We start from the raw sequence: 18,982 nt of genomic DNA on the forward strand, positions 1-18,982 counted from the left end.
TCAGTCCAAGGCACGGGCTTGTGGGTAATGTAGTGTGTGTGTGCGTGTATGTGTGTCAGTATTTGGGAGACGGCTCCCTCCGATGGCCAGAGGAGGGAACCACGGAGTTTGTCTCTGTGACAATATGACAATGTTACAGACCGTTTTTAGTCATCTTTCTAGTGCTTCTCTCACACTTAATTTGAAAAAGTGTGATTTTGTGAAAGCAACTATCACTTATCTAGATAAGTAAGTTGGCCAGGGAAAGGTATGACCAATAGATGCAAAGGTAACTGCTATTCTGTCTTATCCCGTTCCTACGACATGGCGGGAACTACAGCGATTTTTAGGAATGGCCAGATATTATAGGTGCTTTTGTAAAAATGTATCTACGATCGTGGCACCTTTAATGGCTTTATGCAGTCCTAAAAAACCTTTCTGTTGGTCTGACGAGTGCCAACATGCTTTCATGTGTGTGAAGTCTCTTCTGTGTAGTGCTCCAGTTCTGTCAACCCCTAACCTGTCCCCACCGTTCACGCTGGAGGTGTATGCAAGTGCGACAGGGGCGGGAGCCGTCCCTCTGCAAGATGGTGCTGACGGGTTTTCTCATCTCGTGTCTTACTTCTCTACTAAGTTCAGTCGGCCTCAGCTGAACTATTAGACCATAGAGAAGGAGACATTAGGGATGTTACTTGCATTACAATGTTTTGATGTTTATTTGGGGGCTGCATCCTGTGGTGGTTTTGACCAACCACAATCCGTTGTGTTCTTATCATGTATGTGTAAGCATAACCAGCGCTTAATGCGTTGGGCCTTGATGGCCCAAAAATACAACCTGAAGATTAAGAATAAGAAGGGTAGTGACAATGTTGTTGCAGATGATCTTTAACAAGGATAATGTATTGTTATGTAATTGTTTGTTTGGCTTCTCATGTCATTCAACTCAAAAATGTATCTTTTTTTTTAGGTTGGGGAGTGTTACGGTCGGTGGCTTGGTCTGTGTCTTGTATTTTTTCCTGTTTTGCCCCTCCCTTTTTTGTCTTGGCGTCGCTCTATCCTTTTTGGAGTGTGTATGCACTCTCTCTCTCTTAGGTGGATGCACCTGTTCGTGATTTGAGAGTGGCTGATTTGATTAAGCTGACTTATAACGACACCAAAGAGAAGAAAGAAACAGAGATGACAGATTTTGTGGGCTAGCCAGCAAACAAGTGTCTTTACATCTTTATTTTGCTTTTGTTGTTTGTTTTTTCCCTTTTTTTGCCTTGTTTTTTTAATTGTTGTCCATTCTGTTAAATTCTTTACTTGGTGGTTATCTTCGTTATTATTGTGTTGTTAGATATGAGTGAGTGAATAAATAGATTTAATTGATTCCGCCATTTAGTCGTTCTTGTTTATGTAACGTAATCTCTCTTCTCTTCGAGCTGACATTTTTATGAGAGGTTGTAACACCCTTAAAATATCGTTCTAGCCAACCCACAGGAAACTTCAGGGCCCTAAACACATAGTAGTTATTAAAAAAATAATTCCTATTTTTAAATAAATAAATCCCCACAAACTCTTTACAGGGAACAGTGGTCCCCCCTTCAACCTCAGTATGCAGGTCAGGAAGGAATGGAAGGCTCACTGTAGGATCATGGCCAGAGAGAAACCGATTGTCAAGCCGACCACACATGGTCTCTCTTCTAACACGCTGCTATGTGTTGGAAACTTTTTTCCTCGTCAAAGCAGAGACCAGGAGACGATGGGATATCTTTCAAGCAGAAGTTACTCTTTATTGAGAAACGCGCTGTGTGTGTCGCTGCAGTCACCTAAGTCTAACTAAGGCAGTGTATACATGATGTTTTATAGGCATTCAGTGGGCAGTCCTTAAAGGTGTTGCCCTTACACACAGCCTTAGAAGTGACCACTAAAACAAAAGCATCTAAAGACAATACAGGAAATTACCCCTGACTGTGTAGATAATAGTACTCCAAATAGTATAAACAATAGCTGGTCACGAGAACAAAGACTATGTAAACATTCACACATAGTTTGACTTCCAGTAGGAAGATCAAAGCATTCAAATGCATAGGTGCTAACCCAATCAGTCTGATAGTATCGCCCATACCTTTACATTATCATAGAGACAAAAGCACAGCTGTATCTTGAGCTTGTCATGCCAAATGGTAAGGAAGTGCAAAAGGTTTATGTCACACACCCCTGAGCTGCCTGCCTTGATCTCCTTAGAATGTCATTATCTTTACCTTAAAATGCTAAATACAATATACTTCACCTTAGTAATTTATGTGAGGTGATGTCAGTATGTAGGATCAACAGATCTTAAACAGATTATTGAAGGTGCTCTCGCATGAAAAATGTAATTTATCTTGGCATAGTCAAATAACAAGAGTTCAGTACATGGAAAAAACATACAGTGAGTCTCAAACTCCATTGTTTCCTCCTCCTTATATAAATCTCATTTGTTTAAAAGACCTCCAAAGAACAGGCGAATCTCAACATAACACCGACTGTTATGTAACAGTCGGGGTGTACGCCCCAATATTTGCATATGCCAGCCCATGATCCCAACATTATGAAAGGCATTAGACAAGGGCAGGCAGTAACGTCTGGATCTGCAAAGGTGAATCAACAGACTAGGTAAGCAAGCAAGAACAATAGCGAAAATGGCAGATGGAGCAATAATAACTGACATGATCCATGATATCATGGTATTTTTAGTAATATTTGTAAATTGTCTTTCTAAATGTTTCGTTAGCATGTTGCTAATGTACTGTTAAATGTGGTTAAAGTTACCATTGTTTCTTACTGTATTCACGGAGACAAGAGCCGTCGCTATTTTCATTTTTAAACACCTGCAGTCTGTATAATGCATAAACACAACTTCATTCTTCATAAATCTTCAACAGTGTAGCATTAGCCATTAGCCACGGAGCACTATCAAACTAATTCAGAATCAAATGTAAACAATATATCAATATAACAGTATACAATACTCACACAGGCTTGGACTTCCGGTTCAACGCTGCTCAACGCTGCTGCCTGCCTGCTGTCTGACCTACGCTCGGAGCTTCGTGGAGTTTATCCTAAATCCTTCTCTTTATTCCTATTCACATAATATAACTTTCTTATTTTTCACTAGATTACTTAACCTATTGCATAGTATTACTAAACGGAACGATTTATTACTAGCAATCCACCAGCGTAATCACCTAGTGTTAGCCATAGCTCGCTAGCCTGCTAGCTACCGTCTACTTTCTTTTTTTTTCCCTCTAAACCAACCTTCCTTGTCGATTTAATGGCGGATTTATCCGATGTATGTTACTCTGATCTGTCCTCGCCAGATCGGGAAGCTGTGGAGACGTTGCTGCCCGGCATTCATCGATCCACCGCGAGGTACAGCGTCCCGCACATCACCCTTGCCCCAGGCACTGGCAAGCGACCGAGACATCCAGCCAGCGAGTCCCGTGTGCGTTGCAGTTTTTCGAACGGCGTTCATCAAACACACGGCCAGTCATGTCCGACGATTATCATGTGTATTAAATGCAACATGTACAGCTTAGCTCTTTCTGTCAGCAGTGAGACTTACACATGTGATAAATGCAGATATATTGTCAGGCTGACAGAGAGAATTTTAGAATTAGAGACACGCATCCAAACTTTAATTGAGGATAGTGAGAATGAAAGGGCCTTAGATACTGCTTTGGATGCGACTAGCCTAGTAAACACTGCACATTCGGTTCCGGTTGTAGAAGCCACGCAGCAGGCTAACTGGTAACTGTGAGGCGGCAAGAACAAACACCACTCTTCCATTCCGATTAGAACATCAAACAGGTTCTCCCCACTCAGTGATGCACCCACTGAGAATCCTGTTGAAAGTGCCCTAGTTATTGGCGATTCTATTACACGGAACGTGAAAATAGAGACACCAGCCACCTCAGTCACATGTTTGCCGGGAGCCAGAGCACCTGACATCAAAGCAAATTTAAAAGTGCTGGCTAATGCTAAACGTAAATATTCTAAAATCATTATCCACGTCGGCACAAATGATGTTCGACTTTGCCAGTCGGAGATCACTAAAATTAACATTAAAGAGGTGTGTGAACTCGCAAATTCAATGTCAGGAAAAGTCATTTGTTCTGGCCCTCTTCCTGTTCGTCGGAGTGATGAGATAGTTAGCAGGTTATCATCACTCAATGGCTGGCTGTCTAAGTGGTGTCCGCAGAATAATATAGGTTTCATAGACAATTGGAAAAGCTTTTGGGGCAGACCTGATCTGTTGAAAAGAGATGGTATTCATCCCTCCCGGGATGGTGCTGCTCTTCTATCTAGAAATTTGGCAAATAGTCTTAGAGCTGAAACATGACAAACCAGGGCCCAGATCAGGACGCAGACAAACTGGCTAAACAGACCATCTGCTAGCCACCTCACGTCACAGAACTCAAATAATTCACAGCACATAGAAACTCTTTCACCTAGATATTATCACATAGAGACTGTGTCTGTACCTCGAACTAGTAAATACAAAAAACTTCCGAAACCTTTTAAGGGTAAAAATTTAATTGATGTTCAAAAAATGAAAATCACAGATAAATCAGATAAACAAATGATAAAGCTTGGGTTACTGAATATTAGATCTATTTCTTCAAAAGCACTTATTGTAAATGAAATTATCACAGACAATAAACTAGACTTGCTGTGTTTGACAGAAACCTGGCTAAAACCAGACGATTACATTACTTTAAATGAATCTAGTCCTCAAGATTATGATTATCGACACAATCCTCGACAGAAAGGCAAAGGGGGAGGTGTTGCTGTAATTTATATAAAATTTTATAGCCCTATTAAACATTGTATAGATTTTAAAATCTTGCTACTTACTTATAAAGCTCTAAATGGTTTAGCTCCCCAGTACCTAAGTGAGCTCTTAATGCATTATAGTCCTTCACGTTTATTGCGATCTCAGAATTCAGGCCAGTTGATAATACCCAGAATATCAAAATCAACTGAAGGCGGCAGATCCTTTTCCTATTTAGCACCTAAACTCTGGAACAATCTTCCTAGCATTGTTCGGGAAGCAGACACACTCTGTCAGTTTAAATCTAGACTAAAAACACATCTCTTTGCTCTTGCATACACATAACACATTATCAATGCATTAACATTTTTCAAATCCGTTAAAGGATTGTTACGCTGCAATAATTAAGTCGGCCGGAACCGAGAACATTTCCTATAACACTAGATATACCTGTACATCAGAATAAGAATGGCATCTACGCTAATATCTGTCTCTCTGCTTATCCTGAGGTTTGCCGGATGCTTGATCCAGGCCGTATCCAGATCAGATGGAGAACCTGTGTCTAGACCTGACTACAACGTAGCCCAGGAGACAATGGGCCTACAGATCCAGTTCTGGCTGCATCTATAATTCAGATTTTTAATCCCCGTATCCGCTTACATATATTTATATATAATCTATTTTTAATCTCTATAATAAAAATGTATAATTCAGATTTTGATCTCCATATCCATTTACATATATTATATATATCTTCCAAGGGTTTTTTTCCCTCCTAGGACTTTTTTCCCAGTGTTAGCACGCTGGGTTTTTCTCCTAGGGGTTTTTTTCCACCCCTGGGAGTCAGCCAACATTGGCTTAATGTAGCAGCAGCTTGTATGTTACATATTACCACGCTTGTTTGTACAGCTTATTTTTAACCACTTCCCTTTTTTCTGTGCTTCTAATATGTAAAGCTGCTTTGAAACAATTACCAATTGTAAAAAGCGCTATATAAATAAATTTGACTTGACTTGACTTGACATAATCCGACGCATACATGCCACATGTATGACGAACACTTTGTAAAGATCCATTTGAGGGTTATATTAGCTGTGTAAAATTTGTTTATGCACTGTTCAAGGCAAGCGCGAGCTCCGTGGGCGTGGAGCACGAGAATGAAAGGGCCAGTAGCCCTGAATCGGCTCATTTATAATGATGCCCCAAAATAGGCAGTTAAAAAAAAGGGAATTAAAAAAAATCTATGGGGTATTTTGAGCTGAAACTTCACAGACACATTCAGGGGACACCTTAGACTTATATTACATCTTTTAAAAAAAGTTGTAGGGCACCTTTAAATTTGTAATTCCACAGTTCCCCCTTTGAGAGTTCTAATAACTCTTACATTCTTAAACATTCTTAAATCCCTTAAATCCCTTCTTAAATCCCTTCTGTAACCTATGTTTGTTAACATAAGTCCCATCTTCCAGTCATGCAACTTGTAACAGCTAAAGGCACATAAATGTTATTCTGTGTCGTGTCCAACATTTACATAAGTGTTGTTCTTTAACTTGAGTATACTGTTGACACACATATACAACGCAGGGTGGTAACATGTTGTATAAACTACAGGATGACACAGAAAAACCATGTAGCATAAGCGTGGAAGTCCTAAAAGTCCATGGTGCGTGAATAGCTGTGGAGTCTGTTCCCTGTAAAGTCCATTTCCAACGCATTTCCATGTCTGTTCTAAGTTGCTCAGATGTTGTCATGAAGGTTGTACATGGATATCTGAGGTGATGCTTTACACTAGGTGCTGCTTATGAGGCATCATGGCATATACACATACCTGCAACATAAGAAAACAAAGAAACAACAGACCAGCAGTATTCATGCATGGACTTTAGTATGTTAGACCTCTGATGATCGTATAGTTTTTCTGTCTAACTCTGATCATCATAAACTTCCAGTGATCGTATAGTGGTTCCCTTTCGTGGGAACTATCGACGCTGCGTGATTACGCATTGGGAACCTTCTGCGTGATGTCGTCACTGAAGCACTCATGTATCTAGCCAATCGCGCAGCGAGACGGGTGATGTCATGGACCAGGAAATTATAAAGCAAACCCGGATGCAGAGCACGCTAGCTTCTGAGTCTTCAGCAAGTGCTCTATGTTACCTTGTGTGTCTTATTTGGTGTTGTTTGTCCTGCTTTCATTGCCACAAACATTATTTCTTCGTCTGAGGACAAGAGCTCTGCAGTTACACCACATATATATATATACAAGTTAACAAGTTAAAATGGCGGAAGGCAGACATTTTAAGCAGTGTGTTCATCCATGCACACGCTACATTCCAGCTGGGGACACCCATGAAATGTGTGTTGTCTGCCTGGGGGTTGAGCATGCACAGGCAGCTCTCGAGGGGGCTGTCTGTGTCCATTGCGAAAAGCTCACCCTCAGAGTTCTAAGATCACGCCGGGCACTCTTTAACAATAAACAGCTTACCAGTACAGGGTTTTTCCGTTTGGCCTATCATTATCACCCCGCACATTCACGAAATGCGTGGACGCAGCTCTGGCTCCGTTGAGGATCCAGGGCATTCACATACTGAATTATATCGACGATTGGATGATTCTAGCTCAGTCAGAGCAACTAGCAGTTGAACATCGAGATGCTGTTCTGTCCCATATAAAGAGGCTTGTGCTGAGGCTCAATGCCAAAAAGAGTGTGCTAGTTCCAGCTCAATCCACCAACTATCTGGGTGTAGTGTGGGACTCCACCATGATGCGGGCACATTTGTCTCCCGCTCGGGTGAGTGCCATTCTTATGGCTATGAAAGGGGTGAAGTTAGGCCAGTCACTCACTGTAAAACTGTTCCAGAAACTGCTGGGTCTGATGGCAGCTGCGTCCAACGTAATACCTTTTGGCCTTCTACACATGAGACCCCTACAGTGGTGGCTCAGGACCAGGGGGTTCTCCCCGAGGGGAAATCCCTTCCGCATGATCAAAGTCTCAAAACGATGTCTTCGTTCTCTGACCACATGGAAAGACCCCTGGTTCCTGTACCAGGAACCCGTGTTGAGGGCCACTGTTCGTCGCGTAATGCTTATGACAGACACCTCCCTCACGGGCTGGGGAGCGATCATGAGTGGTCGCTCAGCTCAGGGTCTTTGGGAAGACCATCAGCTCTCTGATGGCATTGTTCCTAGCTCTAAAACACTTTCTCCCAGACCTGAGAAGTTACCATGTGTTGGTTCGTACGGACAACACTGCAGTGGTTGCATATATAAATCATCGGGGGGTCTGCGGTCTCGCCGACTATATTACTTGGCCCGTCAGATCCTCCTGTGGTCTCAAGGGAAGCTGCTCTCGCTGAGGGCAGCTTACATCCCAGGACATCAAAATGTGGGAGCAGATGCCCTGTCGAGGCAGGGGCCAAGGCCCGGGGAGTGGAGACTCCACTCAGAAGTGGTGGATCTCCTATGGAAAAATTTAGGTTGAGCGGAAGTCGACCTGTTTGCTTCGGGAGAGTCAACCCAGTGTCCGCTGTGGTACTCCCTAACACATCCAGCACCTCTTGGTCTGGATGCTATGGTACAGACGTGGCCAAAGCTGCGCCGGTACGCATTTCCCCCGATCGCCCTGCTCCCGGGAGTTCTGGAAAATGTACGCCGAGAAGGGGCCAATCTAATACTGGTAGCCCCATTCTGGCCAACCAGAATATGGTTCTCAGACCTAGTGTCATTACTCAACGGCTCCCCAATGGAGCTTCCTCTCAGACAGGACCTCCTGTCTCAAGCGGGCGGCATGATTATACATCCCTGCCCAGAACGACTGAAACTATGGGCTTGGCCTCTGAGGGGGCCAGGCTCGTAGATGCTGGTCTCCCAACCGAGGTTGTGGAGACCATTCTTAACTCCAGAGCTCCCGCCACGAGGAAGGTGTATGCTTACAAATGGAATTTGTTTTCTACCTGGTGCAGCAATTTCAGCATATCATGCTCCTCTTGAGGGGAATATCTCGGTAGGTCGAGACCCCCTTGTCACACGCTTCCTCCGTGGCACACTGAGGTTGAGGCCTCCAGTGCGCACAAGGGTTCCGACCTGGGACTTGGCTGTGGTCTTACAGGGGTTAGCTGAGGCTCCCTTTGAACCACTAGAGGAGGTTCCTGAGAGGTTCCACACTCTTAAAACGATTATTTTATTGGCTATCACTTCTCTGAAGCAGATAGGAGACTTACAAGCACTCTCTGTTGCTCCTTCTTTTCTTGAATTTGCTACAGGAATGGTGAAAGCATATCTGTATCCTAGGCCCCATTGTGCTTCAGTCCTTCTATCCTCCTCCATTTGAATCTGCGGATCAGGAAAAATTGAATCTGTTGTGCCCAGTAAGGGCTTTGGATGCTTATGTCCACAGAGCTGCCCTGTGGCGTAAGTCAGATCAATTGTTTGTCTGTTATGGGTCCCCTAAAAAAGGGGGCCCAGCATCAAAACAAAGAATGAGCAAGTGGGTGGTCGAGGCCATCTCACTTGCCTATGAAGCGGCCGGACAGCCCTCTCCTTTGAATGTTCGCGCCCATTCGACTAGGGGTATGGCGGCATCAAAAGCTTTGATGTCAGGAGTTTCCATGGGTGATATATGTGATGCAGCTGGATGGTCATGCCAGCACACATTTATTAAGTATTATAACCTTGATATTGGCTTCACTCCGGGGTCCTCTGTTTTGTCAAGATAACTTTGACAAGTGTTTGAGCTACGGCTCAGTTGGGATTGCGTTCCCAATGCGTTATCACGCAGCGTCGATAGTTCCCACGAAAGGGAACGTTTCAGGTTACAGATGTAACCCTGGTTCCCTGAGTAGGGAACGAGATGCTGCATCTCTTGCCGTACCCCTGCACACTTGCGAGTGCTTGCTTCAGACTTACTTAGAAGCTAGCGTGCTCTGCATCCGGGTGTGCTTTATAATTTCCTGGTCCGTGACGTCACACGTCTCTGACGTCTCGCTACGCGATTGGCTAGATACAAGAGTGCTTCAGAGACGACATCACACAGAAGGTTCCCAATGCGTTATCACGCAGCGTCTCGTTCCCTACTCAGGGAACCAGGGTTACATCTGTAACCTGAGACGTTTTGTTCTTCTTTTTCTTAACCTAGTCTTAATCAATTTGACACCTATAGACCAGTAAGGTGGGGATAAAGTACTGAGATGGGGAAACCTATGAGGAAGTCTTTACCACAGGGTTGGCCCCCAAGGCCTTTTGCACTTCGGTTCTTCCCTGGGCTCCTCACCGGTCTGTGTGTCCTATTTTCTCCCTGTAGTTAATTTGCAAACTTTACTGTGCTACATCTCCATTTTCCAATGAAACATCAGTCATAGCAGACATCATAACCCACAGAGGGTGGATAAGTGAATGGAGTGTGCTGTGGCATAACATTTAAGGCTGTGAGTGTACTTAACCAGTGTCCCTCAAAATGTGGAAGTGATGGTCAACTTTCTTTTGTCAAATTTCTTTCAGAATGAGTCTTTCAGCTTTCTTGTAAATTACTGGGGAAATTAAGCAAAAAAGTCCTAGGAGGGAAAAAAAACCTTGGAAGATATATATAATATATGTAAATGGATATGGAGATCAAAATCTGAATTATACATTTTTATTATAGAGATTAAAAATAGATTATATATAAATATATGTAAGCGGATACAGGGATTAAAAATCTGAATTATAGATGCAGCCAGAACTGGGTCTGTAGGCCCATTGTCTCCTGGGCTACGTTGTAGTCAGGTCCAGACACAGGTTCTCCATCTGATCTGGATACGGCCTGGATCCAGCACCCGGCAAACCTCAGGATAAGCAGAGAGACAGACATTAGCGTAGATGCCATTCTTATTCTGATGTACAGGTATGTCTAGTGTTATAGGAAATGTTCTCGGTTCCGGCCGACCTAATTATTGCAGCGTAACAATCCTTTAACGGATTTGAAAAATGTTAATGTATTGATAATGTGTTATGTGTATGCAAGAGCAAAGAGATATGTTTTTAGTCTAGATTTAAACTGACAGAGTGTGTCTGCTTCCCGAACAATGCTAGGAAGATTGTTCCAGAGTTTAGGTGCTAAATAGGAAAAGGATCTACCGCCTTCAGTTGATTTTGATATTCTGGGTATTATCAACTGGCCTGAATTCTGAGACCGCAATAAACGTGAAGGATTATAATGCATTAAGAGCTCACTTAGGTACTGGGGAGCTAAACCAATGCTTTATAAGTAAGTAGCAAGATTTTAAAATCTATACGATGTTTAATAGGGAGCCAATGTAATGTTGACAGAACTGGGCTAATATGGTCATACTTTCTGGTTCTAGTAAGAACTCTAGCTGCCGCATTTTGGACCAACTGTAGTCTGTTTAAAAGCCGAGCAGAACAACCACCCAGTAGAGCGTTACAATAATCTAGTCTTGAGGTCATGAATGCATGAACCAACTGTTCCGCATTTGTCATTGAGAGCATATGTCATAATTTAGATATATTTTTTAGATGGAAGAAGGCAGTTTCACAGATACTAGAAACATGACTTTAAAATGAAAGATTGGTATCAAAGAGCACACCCAGGTTCCAAACTGAGGACGAAGATTTAATGGAGCACCCGTCCAGTGTTAGAGAGTATTCAAGGTTTTTTCGTGAGGAAGTTTTTGGTCCAAAGATTAGGATATCAGTTTTTTCTGAATTTAATAATAAGAAATTTCTTGTCATCCAGTTTTTAATGTCAGCTATGCAGTCTGTTAGTTTTGTGAATTTGTAGGTTTCGTCAGGGCGCAAGGAAATATAGAGCTGAGTATCGTCAGCGTAGCAGTGAAAACTAACACCATGCTTCCTAATTATCTCTCCTAAGGGCAGCATGTACAGAGTGAAAAGCAATGGTCCTAGTACTGAGCCTTGTGGTACTCCATATTTAACCTGTGATCGATACGACATCTCTTCATTAACTACTACAGACTGATAACGGTCAGATAAGTACGATTTGAACCATGCCAAAGCAATTCCACTAATGCCAATATAGTTTTCAAGTCTTTTTAAAAGAATGTTATGATCGATAGTGTCAAAAGCAGCACTGAGATCTAATAACACTAATAGAGAAATACAGCCACGATCGGATGATAAGAGTAGATCGTTTGTAACTCTAACGAGAGCAGTCTCAGTACTATGGTATGGTCTAAATCCTGACTGGAAATCCTCACAGATTCCATTTCTTTCTAAAAAGGAACACAGTTGTGTTGAAACTGCCTTTCCTAGTATCTTTGACAGAAAAGGTAGATTTGAGATTGGCCTGTAATTTACTAAATCTCTCGGATCTAGTTGAGGTTTTTTAATAAGAGGTTTAATAATAGCCTGCTTAAAGGTTTTTGGCACGTATCCTAGTGTTAAGGATGAATTAATTATATCAAGAAGTGGACCTACGACCTCTGGAAGCATTTCTTTCAGTAGTTTAGTCGGCATTGTGTCTAACATACATGTTGTTGATTTTGATGATTTGATAAGTTTAGATAATTCTTCTTCTCCTATAGCGGCGAATGATTCTAGTTTTACCTCAGGGACACTACAGTGCACTGTCTGAAGCGAAACTGTAGACGGCATGTTTTTAATTTTCTCTCTAATATTATCAATCTTGCAAGTAAAGAAGTTCATAAAGTCATTACTGCTGTGCTCTATGGAAACGTCAGCAGTTGAATCTCTGTTTCTAGTTAATTTAGCCACTGTGTCAAATAAATACCTAGGATTATGTTTGTTTTCTATTAAGAGATTTGAAAAATAAGTAGATCTAGCATTTCTTATAGCCATTCTGTACTCAATCATTTTTTCTTTCCACGAAAGGCGAAAAACTTCTAGTTTTGTTTTCTTCCAACTACGTTCAGCCTTTCTAACAGCTCGTTTTAGAGCCCGAGTGTGCTCATCATACCACGGCGTTGGATTAGTTTCCTTAATCTTCTTTAGACGTAATGGAGCGACTGCATCTTATGTGCTGGAAAAGAGAGAGCCAATAGTTTCTGTTGCAGTATCGAGTTCTTCTAAGTTGTCAGGTATACTAAGGCGATGAAACTGCTCGGGGAGATTATTTATAAAGCAATCTTTAGTGGTAGACGTGATGGTTCTACAATATTTATGGCTGGGTGGTGGTTTTGCAGCCTTGGCTAATTATATTATACACGAGACTAGATAATGATCTGATATATCATCGCTCTGCTATAGAATTTCAACAGCATCAATATCAATTCCATGCGACAGTATTAGATCTAGGGTATGATTACGACAATGAGTGGGTCCTGACACGTGTTGTCCAACTCCAATAGAGTTTAAAATGTCTGCAAATGCCAATCCAAATGCGTCTTTATTATTATCTACATGGATATTAAAATCACCAACAACAAGGACTTTATCCGCAGCCAGTACTAACTCTGATAGGAAATCAGCAAATTCTTTGATAAAGTCAGTATGGTGCCCTGGTGGCCTGTATACAGTAGCCAGCACAAATGTCAACTTACATAATGTTACATAAAGCACCATCACCTCAAAGGAATTATATTTGAAATTCTTTTGAGTGATTCTGAATATATTACTATAAATTACAGCAACACCTCCCCCTTTGCCTTTCTGTCGAGGATTGTGTCGATAATCATAACCTTGAGGACTAGATTCATTTAAAGTAATGTAATCGTCTGGTTTTAGCCAGGTTTCTGTCAAACACAGCAAGTCTAGTTTATTGTCTGTGATAATTTCATTTACAATAAGTGCTTTTGAAGAAATAGATCTAATATTCAGTAACCCAAGCTATATCGTTTGTTTATCTGATTTATCTGTGATTTTCATTTTTTGAACATCAGTTAAATTTTTACCCTTAAAAGGTTTCGTAAGTTTTTTGTATTTACTAGTTCGAGGTACAGACACAGTCTCTATGTGATAATATCTAGGTGAAAGAGTTTCTATGTGCTGTGAATTATTTGAGTTCTGTGACGTGAGGCGGCTAGCAGACGGTCGGTTTAGCCAGTTTGTCTGCGTCCTGATCTGGGCCCTGGTTTGTCATGTTTCAGCTCTAAGACTATTTGCCAAATTTCTAGATAGAAGAGCAGCACCATCCCGGGAGGGATGAATACCATCTCTTTTCAACAGATCAGGTCTGCCCCAAAAGCTTTTCCAATTGTCTATGAAACCTATATTATTCTGCGCACACCACTTAGACAGCCAGCCATTGAGTGATGATAACCTGCTAACTATCTCATCACTCCAACGAACAGGAAGAGGGCCAGAACAAATTACTTTTCCTGACATTGAATTTGCGAGTTCACACACCTCTTTAATGTTAATTTTAGTGATCTCCGACTGGCGAAGTCGAACATCATTTGTGCCGACGTGGATAATGATTTTAGAATATTTACATTTAGCATTAGCCAGCACTTTTAAATTTGCTTTGATGTCAGGTGCTCTGGCCCCCGGCAAACATGTGACTATGGTGGCTGGTGTCTCTATTTTCACGTTCCGTGTAATAGAATCGCCAATTACTAGGGCACTTTCAACAGGATTCTCAGTGGGTGCGTCACTGAGTGGGGAGAACCTGTTTGATGTTCTAATCGGAACGCAAGAGTGGTGTTTGTTCTTGCCATTATGCCGCCTCACAGTCACCCAGTTAGCCTGCTGCGTGGCTTCTACAACCGGAACCTAATGTGCAGTGTTTACTAGGCTAGTCGCATCCAAAGCCCTTTCATTCTCACTATCCTCAATTAAAGTTTGGATGCGTGTCTCTAATTCTAAGATTCTCTCTGTCAGCCTGACAATATCCCTGCATTTATCACATGTGTAAGTCTCACTGCTGACAGAAAGAGCTAAGCTCTTGTTGCATTTACTACACATGATAATCGTCAGACATGACTGACCGTGTGTTTGATGAACGCCGTCCGAAAAACTGCAACGCACACGGGACTCGCTGGCTGGATGTCTCGGTCGCTTGCCGGTGCCTGGGGCGAGGGTGATGTGCGGGACGCTGTACCTCGCGGTGGATCGATGAATGCCGGGCAGCAACGTCTCCACAGCTTCCCGATCTGGCGAGGACAGATCAGAATAACATACATCGGATAAATCCGCCATTCAATCAACAAGGAAGGTTGGTTTAAAGGAAAAAATAAAGTAGACGGTAGCTAGCAGGCTAGCGGGCTATGGCTAACACTAGGTGATTACGCTGGTGGATTGCTAGTAATAAATCGTTCCGTTTAGTAATACTATGCAATAGGTTAAGTAATCTAGTGAAAATAAGAAAGTTATATTATGTGAATAGGAATAAAGAGAAGGATTTAGGATGTAACGAAATGTAGCGGTTATTAATCAATTTATGGATGAAATATGAATATAATAATTCATAAGGTTATGAATAAATTATGATTCATATATCGACCCAACGGGGAATTAAACATATATCGTGAATCAATTACAACGAATTATAATCAATTACATATATGATTAGTTCTGGTTTAATAATTATTTAGAGAAACTGTTCGTTTGTCCAGCAAACTAAGTCCCTCACAGAATATTATAAACAAAGTTATCTGGCCATGAAAATAACCTGCTATTATAACATCAAAGCATGAAACGATCGAAAAACGTTAAAGTGACTTGGGTTTTCAGCTGAAAGAACAAACAGAACAATCGAGCATGAATAACGTTTTAATATATGCAAACTACGAATACAGAGGTTATACATCTAAATATACATACAAGAAAATACACACCTATGTACAAGAATAGAAGTAGAGAAGGAAAGAGAGAAGGCAAGTAGCAAACTCACAACCAGTCCTAAGCCAGCACGGAAATCAGTTTCATCATCTAAGATTGAGAAACGGCAGTATACTTGCATTGGTTGCGTGTGTCGAATTTCAGGTTAGCGCTGGTGCAGTTCGTTGGCTTCCTCCGTTCAGCGGGAAGGTTTGAACTGAGGACGAGAGTGAGTTTCGCTGGAAGATGGCGATCCCGAAGCTGAGCGCGATGACAGCGCGTGGTCACCGGAGAGGTCCGGGAAAAACGTGCACGAGATGCTCGTGAGACAATCGGGAGAGAACACACCAGAAATTGTGCGTCTTTGCTTTTATGACAGATAAGCCGACACACCTCCTTGAGGTGGGGTAGCCAATAACATGGGTGCAAAGTTGGCGGGAAAGCTTTCCCATTGTTTGGCCTCACGACTTAATCCAATGATTTATGACTACCAGATCAGATCTCCAAACGGAGTGTGTTCTTCACAGTATCATTAAACACATAGAAAAATATTTGTCCGTTTGGTGACATGTCTCAATGAATAGCTTGACTCCGGAGCTTTGAAACGAGATCAAACTCGATAGGTCAGAAAGGCATAGGAGAGAAGTTATGGTTTACAGACAAAATTATATCATTAAAATGCACACTAGCACAAATACACTCATTTAAACACTAGGAAACATGCATGCGCCCTAAAATATATGAAATATATATTTCAGCATAGTGGTGCTATATATATAGTATATATATATATATATATATATATATATATATATATATATATATATATATATATATATATATATATATATATATATGCAGTTAAAAGTGTATGTTTGTGTGTTTCTGTATGTGTGTGTGTGTTTTTGTGTGTGCCAGTGTGTGTGGGTGCTGGAATGTGGATCTGGCCCGTAGTCCACATGAGGGGCCCCTTTGATGTCCTAAGAGCAAGGAAATTGGGCCTGCTGTGTTAACTCGGAGGGCCACAAAGGTGTCAAGTGGGCTCATCTTTAGTAGACAGTTCGGAGCCGATTTAGTGATTAAGAAACAAAGTTCATCAGGTTAAAAGCGTTCTGAAAACTCCAAAGTTTATTGATTATCCTGATACGTGTGCATACGCTACAAGGATAAACTCCACGAAGCTCCGAGCGTAGGTCAGACAGCAGACAGGCAGCAGCGTTGAGCAGAAATTTAAAGCAAATTTATTTGTTGTATATTTGTTCAAATAATATATGTAGCTCTTTGATATTATAGGCAAACACTGCATTTTTATCACAGTCCCAACAAAGATGTTATGAACATGAGCATGATCAGTTGTTTTTCATTTAAATTATTGTATAATTTTAAGATTAACAGAAAAAACAGCATGTTCTGACTTTAGTCAAGTCAAGTCACCTTCATTTATATAGCGCTTTTTACAATGCAGATTGTGGCAAAGCAGCTTTACATTGATAATTGGTATATAATTTTCCCTTTTAAAGAATAGTGTCAATGCAGGCAGATCAAAAGCACTGTTGAATAAATGTCAAGGATACTGTTGAATATCAAATGTCAAGTCAAATTAAATTAAATTAAATTAGGGCTGCACGATTAATCGTATTTTATCATGATAACGATATCTGCTTCTCTCGATTGATTTTAAATAATCGTCACGATATTGGCCCTCACTATGAAAATGAACATAATTTGGAAATATTGGAAGTAATATTAGGAATTTCGCTGGTTTATCTTTTTAAGTTCCTAAAGGTTTTACCAGTTTTCATAATGTTGATCAGCTAGAAATGATTTTTCTTTGCTTTACGAATTTGCCGGGCAATTTGAATCTGGTTTGACTTATTGCAAACGAATTGTGTTGCTTTAAAATCTAATGTGAATACATATTACAAAGCGCTCACCAAAACCATGTTTTGTATTGATTTACCATCTAACGAAGTTATCATAGTTGGTTAAATTTAAGTCTTTGTGCCACCTACAGGCCTTTTGGGTGAAGTGTAGGTTGGTAAAGAACTTGCAAAATAGCCATAGTTACATTACTCTTTTGATAGAATAAACATGATTAATAATCGTGATTATAATTTTGAGGACACTGTGGCACTGGCTGTCGTGTTGATGATGTCTTCACAATGAATGATCTAGTCTACACGATCTCTGCTGATACAGGGCTGCGTTGTGGTTGTGTCAAGGCACCGGTCCTCGGTCTCATCTGGAAACAGCCCCGAATCCGGTTGACTACGGTAAACCTCGGGATAAAAAGAAAGACTAATATTAGCGTAGATGCCATTCTTTTTCTGATGTAAAAGTGTGCATCCCGAACAATGCTAGGAAGGTTGTTCCACAGTTTAGGTGCCAAATAGGAGAAGGATCTACCACCTGCAGTTGATTTCGATATTCTAGGTATTATCAGCTGGCCTGAATTCTGAGATCGCAATAAACGTGAAGGACTATAATGCATTAAGAGGTACTGGGGGGCTAAACCATTTAGTGCTTTGTAAGTAATTAGCAAGATTTTATAATGTATACGATGTTTAACAGGAAGCCAATGCAGTGACGACAGAACTGGGCTAATATGGTCATACTTCCTAGTTCTAGTAAGGACTCTAGCTGCTGCATTTTGTATGAGCTGTAGTTTATTTATCAAGCCGGAGGAACAACCACCCAGTAGAGCGTTACAGTAATCTAGCCTTGAGGTCATGAACGCATGAACTAACTGTTCTGCATTCTTCATTGAGAGCATATGTCGTAGTTTAGATATATTTTTAAGATGGAAGAAAGCGGTTTTACAGATGCTAGTAACATGGCCTTCAAATGAAAGATTGGTATCAAAGAGCACACCCAGGTTCCTAGCTGACGACGAAGACTTAACAGAGCAGCCATCAAGTGTTAGACAATATTCTAGGTTATTACGTGAAGAAGTTTTTGGTCCAAAAATTAGAATCTCTGTTTTTTCTGAATTTAGTAGTAGGAAATTACTGGTCATCCAGTTTTTTATATCAGCTATGCATTCTGTTAATTTTGTGAATTGGTAAGTTTCGTCAGGGCATGAAGAAATATAGAGCTGAGTATCATCACCGTAACAATGAAAACTAACGTCATGCTTCCTAATGATATCTCCCAAGGGTAGCATGTACAGAGTGAAAAGCAATGGTCCTAGTACTGAGCCTTGCGGTACTCCATATTGAACTTGTGATTGATATGATATCTCATCGTTTACTACTAAAAACTGATAACGGTCAGATAAGTATGATTTGAACCATGCCAATGCAATTCCACTAATGCCAACATAATTGTCAAGTCTATTTAAGAGAATATTGTGATCGATAGTGTCAAATGCAGCACTAAGATCCAGTAACACTAATAGAGAGATACAACCACGATCTGATGATAAGAGCAAATCATTAGTAACTCTAATGAGAGCAGTCTCAGTACTATGGTATGGTC

The sequence above is a fragment of the Chanodichthys erythropterus genome, chromosome 1, assembly GCF_024489055.1.
Source record: "Chanodichthys erythropterus isolate Z2021 chromosome 1, ASM2448905v1, whole genome shotgun sequence".
NCBI lineage: Eukaryota > Metazoa > Chordata > Actinopteri > Cypriniformes > Xenocyprididae > Chanodichthys > Chanodichthys erythropterus.